Genomic DNA, 20,709 nt, shown 5'->3' with positions numbered 1-20,709 from the left:
GTATCAACGACACTGGACCCAGGAACTGCTAACATTAAATAGCCGCCCCAGAACCAAAGAGAGGCAGGCTTAACCCTGACCTTACCATGACGGAACCAGAACACCCAATCCTGAGTCATGACAGTCCCAATCTGTTTCAGCAGCACACAAATATTCTCAAAATCCAGGTTCATTTTCAATAAAATTTTACTCAACTCAATCAGCTTCATTACAGACACCGTCCAACAGTCTTCACATGTCATGGATGCTCCTTCTGCTAAGCTGTCCCTGGTTTTTTGCTATCAGTGTGTAATCTGGTACCATGGTCTCCATTCTTGCAGCTTTCTGGGTCACCGGTCTAGCTTGTCCCTGGTGCTCCCCATCCAATTTCCCCGTCTTGAGTGAAATTAAAGGATGCCGCTGCCAATCCTTCTTGGACCATAGGTCCCGGATGTCACGGGACTCACCCAAAGGCCTAACCGCTGATTCCCGCCGACTGTCCAGATCCACTCGTGCTCTGAAGACAGACATGACACACTTCTTCAACTTTAATTCTTCTTCCACAGAATCTAACTATCAAGTCCCTAGCTTCTAGAATATCCCGCTCACTCTCTCCTAACTCCTCCAACTAGCTAGCTTCCCATTGGCTAATTCTTCCTATCTCATCTGACATCTAAATCTGACTCTTTAGTGCCACCACTGTCCTAAATCCTATATAACCCTTACTGAACACTAAACCTAACTGTACCACTACATATCCCTACCTCTATCCCTCACACCTAGAGAAATATATACATTACTTGCACAATGTATAAACACAAGTACATTGGTCAACACACTAGAATAGAGTCAAATGCTACCACTTTACACAGTACATATATTAAAACATATAAACCGCACCCGGTTTCATTAGGTAGGTATGCACTGGAACGCCTGCACACCCCTACATATGTACTGTAGTTCCAGAGACTTAATGCTAAAGCTATAAGATCGATTCCACCTACTATTTCCTTATAATACTAGTGTCTGGTTATGTGGTAGAAGTGGCATTGGTCACCCAATAACATTAGTGTCCAGATACAACACCAGGAATATAAGAGAATAACTATACGGAATAATTTGGATTTCAATATCTAAAATGTAGAATTAGAAAAAAATCTAATACCTAATTCAAATAGTCCATCCAAATACACATAATCAGGAGAATCTTACACAGTGAATATTAATAAGAAAATGAAGCCACCCTCACCTGGTGTCCAATGTAAAAGTCTGTCCAGGTGCAGGTAGCGAGCAGCACAGTACAGGTAGCAGGGCTGGTTTTAGACAAAGTGGAGCCCTAGGCAAAATTTTCAAGTGGGGCCTCAAAGGTATACATAGACACATACACACATATGCACCTACATTCATGGCTGAAAGTGTTAGCACCCTTGAAGTTGTTCCAGAAAATGAAGTATTTCTCCCAGAAAATTATTGAAATTACAAATGTTTTGTTGTAAACCTATTTATTTCTTTTGTGTGTATTGGAAAAACACAGATCTCTGGAGATGGAATTGTAACCTTGAGATTGTTGATGTTTTTCAACAATTTTCGTTCTCAAGTCCTCCAACAGTTTCCTCCCCTTTCTGTTCTCCATGCTTAGTGAGACACACACAGTCACACAATGCAAAGATTGAGTCAACGTCTCCCTTTTTATCTACAGTAGTTTCAGGTGTGATTTTCATATTCTCCACACCTGTTATTTGCCACATGTGAGTTTGAACGAGCATCACGTGTTCAAAACAAAATTATTTACCTACAATTTTGGAGAGCAGCAATTTTGTCCTGCCTTTTTGGGGAGATTTGTGTGAAATTATGTCCAATTTGCCTTTTTTTGTCTGTTTTTTTGTGTTGTTCCAATACACAAACAGTGAATAAACACATGTATATCAAAACATTTGTAATTGTAATCATTTTCTGGGAGAAATTCTTCATTTTCTGGAACAATTTCAAGGGTGTTAACACTTTTGGCCATGACTGTACATGTAAACATGGAGCACCTACATACAGACACATGCATACACGGAGCACTTACAGGCACAAGGACCATGTTTATTTTCACTTTGCACTGGTTTATGCAACATTTATTTAATAAACCAGTGGAAGAATTAAAGAGACAGTGTATCTGTGCCTACCTTCATGTGCAGCCAAGTGAGCCGATTTACAATAAGAGACATGCATATACATGCATACAGAGACATTCTTTCATATATGATCAGACAGAGAGCACATACATACAAACACATACTGTATACACACCACATTATATAATACTTGCCAGTCTCCTCCTATTCAGTTCTTCTAAACTCCTGCACAGGCAGGACCTGTGGTAACATCACTGTCACATGACTGTGATGTCATCAAAGGTCCTTAAGAAGTCTGTTCCCCTAATGCCGGCACTGACAGGTAGATATCAGTATCACGTAGAAGGTGTTACAGTACCCAATGATTGGATTTTCTGGCTGCTGTTGTGATGGACTACATGCAATTACAAACTTCAGTTTCCTGCCCCGTATTTGCACTACCACGTCAGGCATTATTAAGATAAAAAACACTGCAGAATGGTATTCTGACATCAACTTGTTGATTTTATTATATGTTGCTTCCTAAAAACAATGTTGACTAATCGAATGTAATTCATACTTCAATAGTCCAGATCATCTATACATTTACATTACATCACTGACACTTGAGTAATTACTCTATTTTATGCAGCAACATATTGTTAGATAAACAGAAGGAAAAAAAATAGCTTCTGACATTCTATTACAGATATACAATAGTGTTATTTTTGCTTGACACATCTGATCTTACTGATACAATCCCCAGGAATATACAGGAATATCCACTTATCAATTCAAGAATCTTGATTAAACCAATGGAATAAATGCACATATTGCTTCATTACTGTTAGCTTTGTAGTTAGGACAATGAGTGGTAATTATCATTATGTTTTATTTATAGTTAAACTATGATTAGCTGGGTTATATTACCCTCATCAGAAAGGGAATATTTCAATGTCAGAGGGATCATTTATCTACATGAGCTTCTTTGGCCTCAGCCATTGATTCGACATAGTTGTAAATATGTCCATCCATTTTTAATGTAACTCCCTTAGTAGGTGAGATGCCATTCTGCTCTGTAGCCTCATTATTTTGGTCAAAAACAGTTTTATCTGTAGTGATTCTTTACCAAACCTGAAAAACCCTAAAGAAAAAAGATTTAAGGTTACAATTTGTATGAAGTACAAGTGTAAACCTAGAAATAAATGTTGATATCAACAAACATTGTCATTTCAGGTTAATAGTAGGTACATCAGTATACACTTAGCAAATAGTTTTGAGTAAGTAAAGAAATAAGCAGGGTTAAAGAAAACTATATGATAGCACAAATTAATCCTAGAATTTCTCATAAGTAGCAACTTAACTACAGTAGCTAAAAGGAATAGCCCACTTTGGAAAATTACATTTGGTCAAGGGGGTCACGCCAAGTAAAGTTGACTCAAAGGTTAACCCAAGCAATGATTTGTAGACTGCAGGAAACCTGGCAGGAAATGTATAAATCTCCTGCAGCGCCTCCACAAGGGTCATTAACCTGTTGTCTCTTGCAGGCATCATGTGATGACCATGTACAGAGCTGAATTTTAACACTTACTCAAGTGAACTTTATATGCAAATTGCCTCTTCAGAAAGAAAGAGGACTTTTACTCTACAGCGCCACCTATTGGTAGTAGCGATCCTACAAGTCACAATCAACCCTTTAACGAGTCTTGCAATATGACTTAGGATAAAAGCCAAATCATAATCTCAATTTGCAGACAAGTGAACTCTCAATTTCATAGAGAAATACCAAAATCTTTTCTGTCGGGAATGAAAAATTGGCATTTTTTTATACTGAAAGTAAAGATTCTTAAAGGTGATATATGAGACTTAAAATAAATAAGCAGGTAGTTGCTACCTGCCTGTTGTGCCTGGCGCCGTTCTCTGCCGGCACAGAGTGGTCACAGACTGGCATCACTCCAGTAGTCCTGCTCGGTCAGCAGGAAGAGAAGCCGCTGCTCTGTTGAGAGGCAGCCACAGAATCTCCAGCAAGAGCGGTCAAAGACTGGCTCCGGGTGCAAAAGGCAGGTAGTTGCTTCTGTTACCAACTACATGCCAGTTAGTGCTTAGGCACATTTTTCTTTTAAAGTCCCGGATATCCCCTTTAAGGGTAATAGGTCCATACACATGGGACTGTATGGAGTATTGTATTATAAGGCATGAAGTTTCACTTGTGATAATGCATTGCCACAAAATAGATTCTTACCATTGGATCCCGAGAGGTGGGATTAGCTTCTGTCACGCATTTGTCATAATCTGTGCATATGCCATAAATGTCTGTCGTAAAACAACTCTATTAATTTCTGAATGTATTAGTCTTTTGGTGTTGGATATTTACTAAAAAGATTTGTGGACTATAATATTAATAAAGGAAAAACTAATATGTTCTGCTATACACCATTTGTTTACTGGATTGTGGGTAATTCAGGGATATTTTGAGTTTGGCTGGTGATATGAAATGGCTTAGAAGTGCTTAATTCTATATTTATTTGGCTTAGTGCTTTATATATTTTATTTTGGACGGATAATGCCTGACAGAGTTCATGGCAGCGGCCAAAATACTACACATGTCAGATGTGGAAAATTGTCAAATTTGATTTCCATTATGCGAGGAGTTTTGTTCTTTTATTGTTTAGAGAAACCACTTAAGTTTCCTATTCCTTGTTTCCTGATTCTGACCCAATAACATAATTGTCCTTTTGGTTGCAATGTAGACTGCCTGAAATATCATGCTGCAAATGATCTGCATGTTGAGATGTCGATGAAACCACTGGGCACATGCCCTAAAATGGCAGCATTTATGAGGTTACACATCATATCTTTTTCTAAATCATACATTTGGTAAAAGTACTGCTGAGTGGATTGTTCTGAAATTTTGGGTGTATACAAACCTGGTATTCACCTATTCACACTAGTCTGGATGTTCCAGTCAGTTTTTTGTCATTTGTACGTTAGCTTACTGACCGAGCACTCTGTGGTGATTTTAATTACAGCAGGCTCCTACTTACCCATAAATACAGGCTTTTCTGAGAGAGATGTCCACATTCACCCAGGAATTCAGACATCAGCCTCAGAGAGGTATTCACACACGATGGTTGATGAGCAGATATAATTTGGCCAAATTTTATGCTAAGCTTCTCAAAGTGTTTTCCTAATATAATAATAATAATAATAATAATCTTTATTTTTATATAGCGCTAACATATTCCGCAGCGCTTTACAATTTGCACACATTTTCATCACTGTCCCCGATGGGGCTCACAATCTAAATTCCCTATCAGTATGTCTTTGGAGTGTGGGAGGAAACCGGAGTGCCCGGAGGAAACCCACGCAAACACGGGGAGAACATACAAACTCCTTGCATTCAAAAGCTGTATTGTTATTCATATTTGATATATTTCACATTGACATGCTTTAGCACGATAGAGTGCAACCTTTTTTGTATATTGTATATGGAGGTAGCTCCTTCTGGTATGCACCTATTCACACTAGTTTGGATGTGCCAGTCAGTTTTTTGTCATTTGTATAAAGGTCAGATGTAGCAATAGTGCCACAACATGCCATTGTCTCTCAACCATCAGAAAGAGCAAAGTGATAATTAATTAATTTTTTGCTTTATAAAATAGATCCAATTAATGCTGTAATGTGGTAGATTTCAAGTGTTAAAACAGATCTGACTTTTCAGAATAAGATGTAATGTATGTGTGCTTGATGAATAACAGAATTCCTGGCCATTAGATGACTCGTTTCCTGTGTTTTCACCAGTTTTCCTCTCTGCAGGCTCTCTCTCTAATTATTAGTTCTCTCTGAGAACTGCATTACTGCTATAATGTCTCTTATACACATCATGCAAAGAGGTATAGATTCCTACTCTTCTTTCTCTGTGTAACAGTAACAGCTGTGTGAACATTATACACAAGTACTGATCAGTGCTGCTGTCAATCCAGCACTAGAGGTGATTTAAATCATTTGCTAGAAATATTAGACAGCACTCGGGCATTTTACACAGATGTGCGGCTGTACCCTTACCGTCCCAGTGGGTTCACATAAACATAGTGTAAGGTACACCTGGGGTGGACCCGCTAGACCGTGGCAACGAACCTCCCGGGGGCGAGCTGACCAGGTGGACCACCCCCTATACAGGGAGCGTTTGGGGCAAGCCCGCGGGTAACTATTACCACGGCAGCCGGTACCCTGGAGAGTAACGACAGACAGACAGCTAGAGCCGAGTTGGGGGTACAGGACTGACGGTACCGGCTTGGAGACACAGGACAGGCGGGCACGGCTGGGAGACACAGGACAGGTGGGCACGGCTGGGAGACACAGGACAGGCGGGCACGGCTGGGAGACACAGGACAGGCGGGCACGGCTGGGAGACACAGGACAGGCGGACACGGCTTGGAGACACAGGACCTAGGAGAGAGGAAAAATGGAGAGGTGAACGAGCCACGGATGGACAGGACGCGATAGCGTGCATAGAGGGTGGCCAGAATCACTAGGGAAAAGCAGTGATACTCAGGCACTGCTGGCAGGAAGAGGCGGCCAGATATAGGGGCTAGTAGGAGGACTTCCGGGTCGTGACCTAAAGTGGAGGAGGAGCAGGCGCGCGTCCTCAGGAGGAGGAGGAGGAGCGCGCGTGCCCAGGCACAGTATGTGCGCGCGCCCGCCGAGCAGGAGGGGCGGGAGCGTGCACCCGGCGCTGTCCGGAAGACCGGACGAAGGGGACCGCTGGACAGAGAAGAGGAGCCGGGGAGGACCGAGGACGGCGGCGCAGAGGGAAGCAGGATGCCGGAGGAAGGGTAAGCTGCGGCCGGGAGGAGGCAGAGAGAGGAGCGCGCGGCAGCCGCCGCGTGACAGTACCCCCCTCCCTACGCGCCCCCCTCCGCAGTCCGGAAAAGAATTTGGCCAAGATTCGAGGGGCCTGGATGTTCTCTTGGGGCTCCCAGGACCTCTCCTCGGGACCAAAGCCTTTCCAATCAACCAAGAAAAAGGTTCTCCCCTTTTGCTTCCTCATGGCCAAAATATCTTTAACCTCAAATACATCGTCTGCGGAGACAGGCGGAGGTGAGTGAGGGGCCTTAGAAAGGAAACGATTGAAGACGACTGGTTTTAGCAAGGACACATGAAAGGCATTAGGGATACGGAGAGAGGCAGGAAGCCGTAGTTTATAGGAGACATCATTAATACGGGACAAGATCTCAAAAGGTCCAATATAACGGGGACCCAGTTTATGGGAAGGGACCTTGAGGCGAATAAACTTGGAGGCCAGCCAAACTTTATCACCAGGGTGATATGGCGGAGCATCCAGGCGTCTTTTGTCGGCGTGTCTCTTAACTCTGTTACGTACCAACTCGAGAGCGGCCTTGGTCTCCTGCCAGATCCTGGAGAATTCCCCGGTCAGAAGTTCAGCCGCCGGTACACCCGAGGCAGGAGGAACCGGTAGAGGTACACCAGGATGTTGCCCATAGACGATAAAGAAAGGGGACTTGCCTGAAGACTCGCTGGCGTGGTTATTATAGGCGAACTCGGCCCACGGGAGAAGTTCAGCCCAGTCGTTCTGGTGGACATTGGAAAAATGCCGGAGGTAGTTCACCAAGCACTGATTTGTCCGATCAGCCTGACCGTTGGACTGGGGATGGTAAGATGAGGAGAAGTCGAGAGTGACATCCATTGATCTGCATAGGGCTCTCCAGAAGCGAGAGGTAAATTGGACTCCTCTGTCAGAAACAATATGTTGGGGCAGTCCATGAAGACGGAAGATGTGCTGAACAAAGATCTTCGCCAAGGCTGGAGCTGATGGTAAGCCGGAAAGGGGAACGAAGTGTGCCATCTTAGAAAACCTATCAACCACCACTAGGACGACTGTACAGTTGGCAGAGTGGGGTAGGTCCGTAATAAAGTCCATGGCAATGTGTTGCCAGGGGGACGAGGGTATAGGAAGCGGGTGTAGAAGCCCAGAAGGTAGCTGCCTAGGCACCTTGATCTTGGCACAGGAGAGACAGGAGGCGACGAAATCCCGGACATCCTGGGGAAGAGTCGGCCACCAGTAGTAGCGGGATACCAGGTGAAGTGTCTTCTTAATCCCGAGATGGCCAGCCAGCTTGGAAGCATGTCCCCAGTGAAGGATTCGTCCTCGGTCCTTCTCCGGCACAAAAGTCTTGCCAGGTGGAGGTGAGAGAAGAGAAAGTGGTGCCACCGTGATGAGCCGGGATGGATCCAAGATATGCGTGGGTTCCTCTTCGACATCTGTGGGCAGGAAAGATCTGGACAAGGCATCAGCTTTGAGGTTCTTGTTGCCTGGGCGAAAATGTAGATCAAAATCGAATCGAGCGAAGAACAGAGACCACCTGGCCTGGCGTGGGTTGAGTCTCTGCGCAGATCGAAGATAAGCTAGATTCTTATGATCTGTGAAGATTGTGAAGGGATGTGCGGCGCCCTCCAATAAGTATCTCCACTCTTCTAGAGCTAACTTGATGGCCAGCAGTTCTCGGTCCCCTATGGAATAATTCCGCTCTGGGGTGGAAAAGGACTTGGAAAAGAAGCCGCACGTGACGAGTTTACCGGAAGAAGATTTTTGAGACAAAACCGCTCCGGCTCCAGTTGCTGATGCATCCACTTCGAGGACGAACGGTTTGTTGGCCTCAGGACGATGGAGTACGGAAGCCGTGGTAAAAGCTCGTTTTAGAGATAGGAAGGCCTCCTCTGCTTCAGGGGTCCAGACGTGCGGGTTGGCTCCTTTACGAATCAAAGATGAGATAGAGCCGGCCAATGAGGAAAAATGGGGGATGAACTGCCGATAATAATTTGCGAAGCCGAGGAATCGCTGAACGGCTTTCACCCCTTGGGGACGTGGCCAGTTGAGCACGGCAGACACCTTCGCCGGATCCATACGCAGGCCGAAGTCGGAGATGATAAATCCCAAAAATGGAAGGGAGGACTGTTCAAAGACGCACTTCTCCAATTTGGCGTACAGGCGATTCTCCCTCAATCGGAACAGCACTCGGCGGACATCTCTTCTGTGGGTGGACAGATCGGGAGAGAAGATCAGGATATCGTCAAGGTATACAACCACACTGGAGTACAGAAGGTCTCGGAAGATGTTGTTCACGAATTCTTGAAAAACTGCGGGAGCGTTGCACAACCCGAAGGGCATGACGAGGTACTTGTAGTGTCCATCCCTGGTGTTGAAGGCGGTCTTCCATTCATCTCCGGAGCGAATACGGACGAGATTATAGGCTCCACGGAGATCCAATTTAGAGAAGATTCGCGCACCTCGCAGCCGGTCGAACAGCTCGGGGATGAGAGGCAGAGGATATCTGTTCTTGATGGTAATCTGGTTAAGACCTTGATAGTCAATACAGGGGCGGAGAGACCCGTCCTTTTTCTTAACAAAAAAGAAGCCAGCCCCAGCGGGAGAAGAAGACTTTCGGATGAAGCCTTTGGCCAAATTCTCTTGTACATATTCAGACATGGCCTGGGACTCGAGTGGACTCAACGGATAGATTCGCCCCCGGGGCGGGGTCGAGCCGGGAACAAGCTTGATGGGGCAATCATATTGCCGGTGCGGTGGAAGAGCCTCTGCCTCTTTCTTATCAAAGACATCAGAAAAAGCCCAATAGACCGAGGGCAAATCCGCAGGACCCGAGGCAGGAGACGAGCATTTGAGGGGTTGTACTGGACGAAGACATCTAGTCTGGCAAACGCAGCCCCAGCGAAGGATGTCTCCGGTCCGCCAATCGAGGACAGGTTCATGCATCCTCAACCACGGAAGGCCCAGGAGCAAGGTGTGGGATAGAGACGGCAGCACGAAGAAGGTTATTCTCTCACGGTGCAGGACCCCGATCTGTAATTCCAGCTCTTCAGTGACCAACGTTACGGTCTCGCGCAAGGGAATCCCGTCGACTGAGGCTAACTGCCGGGGAACCTCCAAGGACCTAACAGGTATCCCCAATCTCTTCACCGCCTCGAGTTGGATGAAATTACCAGCAGCCCCTGAGTCGATATAGGCTAGCTCCGAGAAACGTTTGGATCCCTGGATAAACAAAACAGGAAGGGTCAAAGGTAGAGAGGTGTCGACGGCACCTAGGGAGGCCTCTCTTACCTGTCCTAGGCGGAGGAGTTTCCCGGCCTCACAGGACAGGAACGTAGAAGGTGGGAGGCACTGCCACAATAGAGACAGAGACCATGAGTGAGTCTCTCCTGGCGGCGTAGCTCTGCGGGCCTGAGTCGGTCAACCTGCATGGGTTCAGGGGCTGACGCCGAGGTGGAAGGCCGAGCGCGGGGAGGACTGCGCATCGGAGGAGAGAACCGAGTGGGTCTTCTCTCCCTGACGGCCTCGCGGGAACGCTCGCGGAAACGCAGGTCAATTCGCGTTGCCAGCGAGATGAGATCTTCCAAAGAAGTAGGTGTATCCCTGCCTGCCAACTCATCTTTGATTCGGGGCGACAAGCCACGCCAAAAGGCCCCTACTAAAGCCTCATTGTTCCACCCTAGTTCAGAAGACAACGTACGGAACTGGATGGCGTACTGTCCCACAGAGAGAGCACCCTGGCGAAGGCAGAATAAGGACTCGGTAGCGGAGACCAGACGCCCGGGCTCATCAAAGACCTTGCGGAATGTCTCCAAGAAGGTTGCGAGCTGGGAGACTATCGGGTCATCTCGCTCCCACAAAGGATTCACCCAAGCCAATGCCTCACCCTCTAAGTGGGAAATCATAAAGGCCACCTTGGCCCGGTCGGAGGGATACTGTAGGGGTGCCAGCTCAAAGTGCAACTGACACTGGTTAATGAACCCCCGACAGAGCTTGGGATCCCCACTATAGCGTGGGGGTTTAGCCAAGCGGGGCGAGGACTGGGAAGCTGCTGCAGGCACAGGGACAGCGGCCGCCGTCTGTAGAGCTAGAAGGCGGTTATCTACAGAGGCTATGTAGTTTAAAATATGGGCCTGGGTGTCGCGCTGCTGAGCAAGCTCCTGCTGTAAGCCGGAGATTTGGGAGGCAATCCCCGGATCGGAGGTTTGCAGAGATGAAAGTCTGGACTCCATAGACTTGAGGAACGACATGATCCTCGCCTGATTCTCACGAAGGAACAAAAGTTCCTTTTGGGTCGGGGTCGGGGTACCAGCGGAATCCATGGCCTGAGTATTCTGTAAGGTACACCTGGGGTGGACCCGCTAGACCGTGGCAACGAACCTCCCGGGGGCGAGCTGACCAGGTGGACCACCCCCTATACAGGGAGCGTTTGGGGCAAGCCCGCGGGTAACTATTACCACGGCAGCTGGTACCCTGGAGAGTAACGACAGACAGACAGCTAGAGCCGAGTTGGGGGTACAGGACTGACGGTACCGGCTTGGAGACACAGGACAGGCGGGCACGGCTGGGAGACACAGGACAGGCGGGCACGGCTGGGAGACACAGGACAGGCGGGCACGGCTGGGAGACACAGGACAGGTGGGCACGGCTGGGAGACACAGGACAGGTGGACACGGCTTGGAGACACAGGACCTAGGAGAGAGGAAAAATGGAGAGGTGAACGAGCCACGGATGGACAGGACGCGATAGCGTGCATAGAGGGCGGCCAGAATCACTAGGGAAAAGCAGTGATACTCAGGCACTGCTGGCAGGAAGAGGCGGCCAGATATAGGGGCTAGTAGGAGGACTTCCGGGTCGTGACCTAAAGTGGAGGAGGAGCAGGCGCGCGTCCTCAGGAGGAGGAGGAGGAGCGCGCGTGCCCAGGCACAGTATGTGCGCGCGCCCGCCGAGCAGGAGGGGCGGGAGCGTGCACCCGGCGCGGTCCGGAAGACCGGACGAAGGGGACCGCTGGACAGAGAAGAGGAGCCGGGGAGGACCGAGGACGGCGGCGCAGAGGGAAGCAGGATGCCGGAGGAAGGGTAAGCTGCGGCCGGGAGGAGGCAGAGAGAGGAGCGCGCGGCAGCCGCCGCGTGACACATAGATGTTTACTACTGAAAATGTTATCAAGGTTGTGTATATATTGACAACTCTGCATACCTGCATACCAACTCTGCGTAGCTAGCTTTCAGATTTACATTAAGTGTAAGGTATGGGATCTAGTTATCTTACTTACCTTGCTACAGAAGTGTCAAGATGTTACATTGTAGTAAATGGTCTAAAAAAAGTTTTGATGCAGCGGTAAAATTATTATTATTATTATTGAAGGAATATAGATTTTTAGGCAACTAAGAATGTAATGTTATTGCTATTTTTATTCAGTTCTCTCTCTATATCATTATCAGGAAGAGAAACAGCCGCACTCAAAATCTCATATGATTGCAAAGAAAAGTTTGTGATTATTTCATCAACAAAAATGTTCACCACAGAAAAATATCAGAGAAAACAAGGTAACGTTTCGACCCTGTCCTGGGTCTTTTTCAAACCTCACTGTAAAATAAACATACAAAAATTAAGTGCTGTACAAGTACCTACACGTAAATACAACATAAAATCAATAAAGAATAGTCCCTTACAATTAGAACATCTTACATCTGTGTATGACAATAAATCTTACAGAGACTGAAGATCCTGGGACTGTTGAAATTTGTCTCATGGTGGCTTGGGGCAAAAGGATAAGCCCCTTTGGAGGACCACTAGTATCACAAGGCTGAAGGTATAGGAAAATATGTTGATGAACGAGTTGGGTGCCTTACCTGCGATCTTGTTGTCATGTGATCCGCAGTGTTTGTGGGAGACCCTCCGTATCGGTTTACTCCAGTGTTGCAGATGTTGTGTCTTGTACATTGTCGTCTCGATAAAAAAACGGCCCTGTGGAGCGCCACTTGTTGAACTGTCGCTGTCGGTACTGTAGGAGCCTGGACGTCTTGTCCCGTAGTTTCCTCGCCAGGAACCCGTATTGGTTAAATCAATCCATTTATATACTCGGTCCTGTGTATAATCTTTGGAGTCCCTCTGAAATTTTGCCCTTTTCTTTTCTTGTAGAGTCTTATGGTGTTCTTCTATTACCTTATCAGTTTTTGTCGGTAGATTCTGCCAGTCTGCTGTAGATAGAGTAAAAGTCAGTTGCTCCTCTATGGAGGTTAGTTTCTGTTCCATCTTAGAGATGGCTGAAGAGAGTCGATAGTTAGTAATATAATATCCAATGAACACTTATTGAGGATCTGTTTGAATTTTTTGCAAAATTCTGGTTTGTAGAAAACAGAGTTGGCCTTAAGGCCCCTTTACATTTAGCATTGCACCAGTGATACCGACAATGATACGACCTGGTCAGGATCACTGGTGCATCGCTAAATGGTCGCTAGTGAGCTGCCAAACAGGCAGAACTCACAGCGATGTAGCAACGCAGCAGCGGTCGTTACTTACCTTTCAGACGCGGCGATCCTGACGTCCTCCCACCCGTGTCCACGTGTCGCTCGTCGGCGCCAGCAGGAAGCCCAGCAGGAAAACGCCCGACGAGAAATGGAGCTGCACGATCTCGCGCGATCAGCGACAGACAGCGGGGGAGCTGGTCGAAGGTAAGTATCACACATAGCAATATCGCTAGCGATATCGCTGCTGCGTCACAAAATCGGTGACACTTTAGCGATATCTCTAGCGATATCGCTATGTGTAAAGGCCCCTTAAGATGGCACCTCAGACCCCATGGGATCCTGTTGAGTCTGTGGTACTCAGCCAAGGTTATTGCATGTAAATCATACGAAGTTAGTTTCCTTTGTTCTCTCTCGTAATCCCTGGTACGAAGTTCCTGGGGTGGTGTCTTGAAAAAAATCACCCGGGTCAGTTACCTTTGATAAAACCCTGGATGCTGCTGACTCATCAAAAGCAAAAGTATGGGTCTACATTTAGGGAGCAGATGCCAGTGTCAATAACTTAATGTGTAATTGAAAGATATACCCCAAGGATATTTAAACACACACAGTCATTAATGAGTGACTGGTTCCCCACAGCTCACTGACCCCACAGTGTACATGGAATAAGGTCTGTATATATATTTATAATTTGAGACCGTGAAGAAGGTGGCAGTTGTTACCGCCGAAACGCGTAGTCTGTTCAGCATTATGTCTGCATCTTGTTACTGAACTCTGGATTTTTTAAATTATCTGCAATAAAAATTCTTGGATTTTATTTTACCACCTGAAGTTTCCGCTTGCTGGACTTTTCTGCCTTGATTTCTACATTGTTGGACTTGTTCCCAGTCTTGGTCCATGCAACACAGAGGAAACAGGTATTTACCATCCAGAGCTCGGAGGTTAACTGGTCTATGTGTTGTTTTGCTATATATTTATAATTATATACTTTTCTCCTGAAACCTATGACGCCACTAGATTATTATAAGCACATTGCCTTATATTAAATTCCCTGATCTGATCTCCTCCACAGCCCCAGGTGGGATTTCTGTTTTCTACTCTCTCCTGTTTACTATTGACCCTATTCTCAAGGTTAATAACACCCCTGTATTTTTCAGCATGCTCCTACCACCCACCAAGATCTAAATAAGTTTCATAGTCTTCAACTTAGTATTTCCATATCATTTCGTATGTAACCTGGATAGTCTCTGTAAAGGGCCTGTCACACTAAGCGATATCGCTAGCAATATCGCTATAACTTGTGACGTTTTAGAGATATTGCTAGCGATATCGCTGTGTGTGATACTTACCTACAACCCGCTCCCCCGCTGGTTATCGCTGATCGCGCGAGAACAGGCTGGACTGTTTCTTGTCGTCTGCTTCCTGCGGCGCTTCCTGCTGTGACGACGAGCGACGAGCGTGGAGCCGGGCGGGAGGACGCAGGATCGCCTGGTGTGACAGGTAAGTAGCGACCCCCGTCCCCAGCGATGTCGCTGGTGAAATCTGCCTGTGTGGCAGCTCACTAGCGACCACTTAGCGATGTACCAGCGATCCTGACCGCATCATATCGCTGGTCGGGATCGCTGGTACATCGCTAAGTGTGACAGTACCCTAAGATTTATTGTCATACACAGATATAAGATGTTCAAATTATCAGGGACTACTCTTTATTGATTTTATGATGTATTTACGTGTATATACTTACACAGCACTAAATTTTTGTATGTTTATTTTACAGTGTGGTTTGCAAAAGACCCATGACAGGGTCGAAACGTTACCTTGTTTTCTCTGATATTTTTCTGTGGTGAACATTTTTGTTGATGAAATAATCACAAACTTTTCTTTGCAATCATATGAGATTTTGAGTGCGGCTGTTTCTCTTCCTGATTGCAGTTACAGGACTAAGTCCATGTTCAGACTACACCTGTCCTTAAGCAAGAGGGTGCGTCATTTATCTTTCAATTCTCTATATCATTATACATTGCCTTTGATGGGAACTTTATAATCTTAAAAACTGTCCAGTTATGTAAGCAGTTTACTATTTACAAGCAGTTACACAAATCACTGACCTGTCTAGCTGAATTCCTAGTGTATACAATGCATACTCACATATCAGTCCATTCTCAGCTGACTGGCTAATGACAGAGCTGTAGATGTCTGAAGCTGCTAAGTAGTTATTCGGGATTTCCCCTTCACTTCACCATTTATGGAGCCCATACCATTATGAAGGCAGTGCTATATACTTAACTGATGTCCAATTCCGTCAAATGAAGAATGAGTACAATAATCTTGTAGTATATCCATTTTCATTTTGCAGTTAGTTGACAAAATCTTAAAAATAAATACGGTTAGTATGTTCACTATTGCAACCGCTATCAGTTCAATCTATACATTGTAGAACAAGAAAAACATAATATTTAAGGAGGAATCATTATTTTTTTTCCAAAAATGAAGTGAAAACAAGAAATTTAGTAATACATCTTATTAGAGGAATCTGCTTCTTTTGCCTCCTGGATTCATCATGCGTCTGATTCTAGCTTCTCCCTCCTTCCCAACTTTCTATAGAATTTTAAAAAAACCAACTGTCATCCCCTATCTCGGTAATGTGAAAATCTGAATAGAGATTTTATCCATGAAATGAGAGTGAATGATCAATCCAGGAGCAGAAAGAAGCAGATTTCCCTGATAAGATATATTAAAAACCTGTTTCTTAATTTCATGTTTATTATTGATTTATGAAATAAAAGTTAAAATGACGGTTACCCTTTAATGTCAGGTTTCAACACCTAATAGAGATGTATATGGAAAGAGTTCCTATATACCAGATAACCCCTTTAAATGAAAACCATGGAAAAGGTAAAAATTAAACTTTTACAGAATTTTACAATCAGTGATTCATATGCACATAGATGCATGTGATCTGGGCTCCATCAGGGGCTTTTATGTATGGAAATATCCCCCTTAGGCTTAGGTCACACGGCCGTTGATTCTCTTATGCCATTTAATCGAGCCGAGTATACTAATGTCACTCGGATTAAACTCTGTCAGCATCATATTAGTGTGATCCGATTCTCTCTGTGAGAGAATTGGAGCCCACTTATGAAGGACACTAATTTCTCCATCTCCTCTATTGCCTGTGTCCACGGTAATCGGACTGCAATGGGACATCCGAATGCAGTCTGATGCTTCATACGTACCCCTAGACTTGTATGGGTGCACATGATACAAATATCAGAAAAAAAATCTCAGATCTGCATTGCCCCATTGTTTAATATTGGGCCGAGTGCTATCCGATAAACCACCAGATAGCACTCAGCCGCGTTATACACTCATGCGAGTGAGGTCCAATGGAGGCCTCCTGCACCACGTTAGTGACGCTATATAATACAGTAGCACACTGCAAGCAATAAGTTATATGCAAACAGTGAATATATGAAATTTGCACATTATTACTGCTATATGAAATATACTTATAAAAATAAAGGTACTTAGCTCATAAACTGGCCAATTCATGAGAGCCCATCAAACATGGCAAGGTGACCTTTTTTTAAAGGGATATTACCATCTCCAAGGTCCTATCCCAATATGTAGTAGGTGTGATAATAATAAAATTAGCAAATACCTCCAATTAGAAATGTAGTATAGCTTTTCTGATTGGCTGTCTCTTTCCTCATGTGTAGGACCTTAGGTATCCATTGTCCAACCACCAGTAACTTCTTAACTAACTATATGAGTGGTAATAACCATGGATACCTAAGAGCCTATACATGAGGAAACAGACATAACGAATCAGAGAATTATTACCATTACACCTACTATATATTGGGATAGGATTTTGGAGATGAGAATTCCCTTTTAATGGACCCTAAACCTAATATTTGTCAAACATGCCTCTACTGAGCTAATAAACTACAAATTTAATTCCTTCATGATGATGCCAATTTCCAGTTTTGTTTTTTCCTCCCCTTTTCGCCAGAGCCATAACTCTTAAATTTTTCCATCCACATAGACATATGAGGGCTTGATTTTTGCGGAACACATTGAATTTCTGAATGACACCATTCACTTTACCATATAGTGTCCTGTAAAACTGGGAAAAAAATCCAAGTGTGTAGAAATTGTGAAAAAAGCCCCACAATTCTGACATTGGTATTTTTTTTAGAAATTGTGTTTGTGGTATACATTTTATGGTTAACCCCTTCATAACCGGAGGTATATTCAGTTTTTGCGTTTTCGTTTTTTGCTCCCCTTCTTCCCAGAGCCATAACTTTTTTATTTTTTCGCCAATATGGCCATGTGAGGGCTTGTTTTTTGCGGAATGAGTTGTAATTTTGAACGACACCATTGCGTTTACCATGTCATGTCATGGAAAACGGGAAAAAAATTTCAATTGCGGTGAAATTGCAAAAAAATGTGCAATCCCTCAGTTGTTTTTGTTTTGCTTTTTTACTATGTTCATTAAATGCTAAAACTGACCTGCCATTATGATTCCAAACTTTGCTAAAAAAAAGTGCCATTTTCCGATACCCGTAGCATCTCCATTTTTTGTGATCTCGCGTTGGGTGAGGGTTTATTTTTGCACACCGAGCTTACGTTTTTAATGATACCATTTTGGTGAAGATACGATCTATTGATCTCCCGTTATTGCATTTTAATGCATTGTTGTGGCGACCCAAAAAAATGTAATTCTGGCGTTTTGACTTTTTTCCCTCACTTTAATGATCAGGTTAATCCTTTTTTTTATTGATAGATCAGTCAAATCTGAACTCGGCGATACCAAATATGTGTATGTGTGCTTTTTTTTTTAATTATTTTATTTTGAATTGGCGAAAGGGGGGTGATTTGAACTTTTATATTTTTTTATATTTTTAAAAACATTGTTTTTTACTTTTGGCATGCTCTAATAGTTTCCATGGGAAACTAGAAGCTGCCATAAAACGACAGGTGATGATCAGTTCACCTGTATGTAGCAGAATTACTCACTTGCTATGAGCGCCGACCACTGGGCGGCACTCACAGCAAGCCGGCAGTGACAACCATAGAGGTCTCCAGGAGACCGCTAGTTGTCATGCCAACCCATTGGTGACCCGCGATCACAAGACGAGGGGCACCGATGGGTGGATTTCTGGCGCGATTGCTGGAAGTGTATGTTAAATGCCACTGTCAGCGTTTGACAGCGGCATTTAACAGGTTAATAGCTGCAGGTGGATCGTGATTCCACCCGCGGCTGTTCCGGGAACATGTCAGTTATTCAAATCAGCTGACGTGCCGGGAAAGTGCTTTGGGCTCACCGCCGGAGCCCACATCAAAGGGAGGGTGTCCGACATTGGCGTACTATTATGCTCGATGTCAGAAAGGGGTTAAAATAACCCTGCAATATGATTCTGCTCATTTATGTCCAGTTTTTTTATTTTAGTGATGGAAAAAAATCAGAAGTTTGGAAAAAAAAAAATTCGGGGTGCTGTGTTGCCAATTTTCTGAGGCATATAACATTTTTATATTGCAACAAAATGGAGCTGGGTGACAGTTTATTTTTGGTTGTAAAAGACAATATTTTCATTGATACCATATTGGGTTTTGTGATATTTTTATCACTTGTTACAGCATTTTTAGTGGTATTGCAGTACTTAGAAAGCATAATTTTTGTGTTCTTGATTTATTTAGTTTACGGTGTTTAATGATCTGTTTATTTTCATATTTTGATAGATTGGACTTTTCTGAGCTTGGCTATATCACATATATTTTTTTTAGATTTTATTAATTTTTAATGGGGAAAAAGCGAGGTGATTTGAACATATATTTTTATTTTTTAAAGCTTTTATTTTTCACAGTACTTGTTAGTCCTCTTAGAGGACTTGACGCTGTGATCGTCTGATCACTTGTGCTACAAACAGCAATGCTGCAGCATTGCTGCACATAGTGAAAATCACAGTCTCCTTTGATGCCTAGCCATAGGTAGAGTTTCAAAGGCGCTCAGTAATGACAAGTATGGGGGTCTTTAGCAAAGACCCTGCTGTCATAGCTACCCATCAGAAAACCGCAATCACTTCATAGGCGAGCCGATGGGCACATGGAATAGCGAGCCCCCATGCTGGAGCATGCTAAATACCACTGTCAGAGTTTGACAACGGCATTTAACAGGTTAATAATTATGGGTGGAGCTCCACCCATGATTGTTAGAGGCATGTCTTGGTCATAACACAGATTGATTACCTGCTGATTATGGTGCAAGCTCACCCCAGGAGGCCATTCCATACATGTCCTTCTGCACCGTACATGTGTGGCGGAAGCCGTGGAGGGGTTAAAGGGCTTTTTTTCAGGCATGATTCAGCACTAATTAAAAAATGCCTTAGGCTGATGAGAGGAGTTCTCAGAAAAGCAGGCTGTTGTGAATTCGCTTTCTGGCCTACCTCTGGTTACTACTGAAGGTAGTGGAGCTGGTCAAATTGACAGAGGGGTTGCGAGTTCTCTTTCTGGGCTCCCTCTGGTGGTTACTGGAGGTAATGGAGCTGATCTGATTAACAGAGGCTTTCCACCTGATAATGAGGAGGACGACGATTGGAGATCTGGGGTTTCAGACTGGGATTTAAGACAGCCGACTCCCTCTATCATTGCTGGTGATTTTCTTCCTGCCTCCTGAGGTCTTAGTTTCCAGCTCAGTCCCTGCATGTTCAGCTAAGTGTTCATTTGCTATTCTGTTTACATTTGATCTGGTTTTGTCTATTTCAGTTTTGTGTGGGTCAGCCAGCTCCGGCTGGGGCTGTGCTGAATCACCATCCATATGTTACTGCTTGTGCCAGTTTGTTTTTGTCCCTTATTAGATTGGCCTCTTTTTGCTCTGCTTTCAGAATATACCAGAGTGCTGATATAGTGAGCGAAGTCGTGCGACTTCAGTATTTTTTGCATCAGACGTGTTGGACTTTTTTGCAGGGTTTTATGCATGATTGCAGACGGTGTCTTTCCTTTCCTGTCCTGTCTAGTTAGTGTGGGCCCCATCATTTGCTCAGTCTATTTTCCTATCTGCGTTTGTGTTTTCATCTTGTCTCACCGACAATATATGTTTGGGGGCTATCTATTCCTTTGGGGTCTTCTCTGGGGCAGTTTAGATTTCCCCTTTCTTGCTTTAGGCTTAGTTAGCTCTCCGGCTGTGACAAGGCATCTAGGATCATCATAGGCACGCTCCACGGCTACTGCTAGTTGTGTGGATAGGATCAGGGGTCTGCAATATGCTTAGTTGCCAACCTCTCTGGTTTTCTGTGGCTTAGCTTGGGCTTGCTCT

This window comes from Dendrobates tinctorius, unplaced genomic scaffold, assembly GCF_039654945.1.
Source record: "Dendrobates tinctorius isolate UK_male_01 unplaced genomic scaffold, ASM3965494v1 ptg000026l, whole genome shotgun sequence".
Taxonomy (NCBI): Eukaryota; Metazoa; Chordata; class Amphibia; order Anura; family Dendrobatidae; genus Dendrobates; species Dendrobates tinctorius.
Note: the sequence above shows the minus strand (reverse complement) of the source record.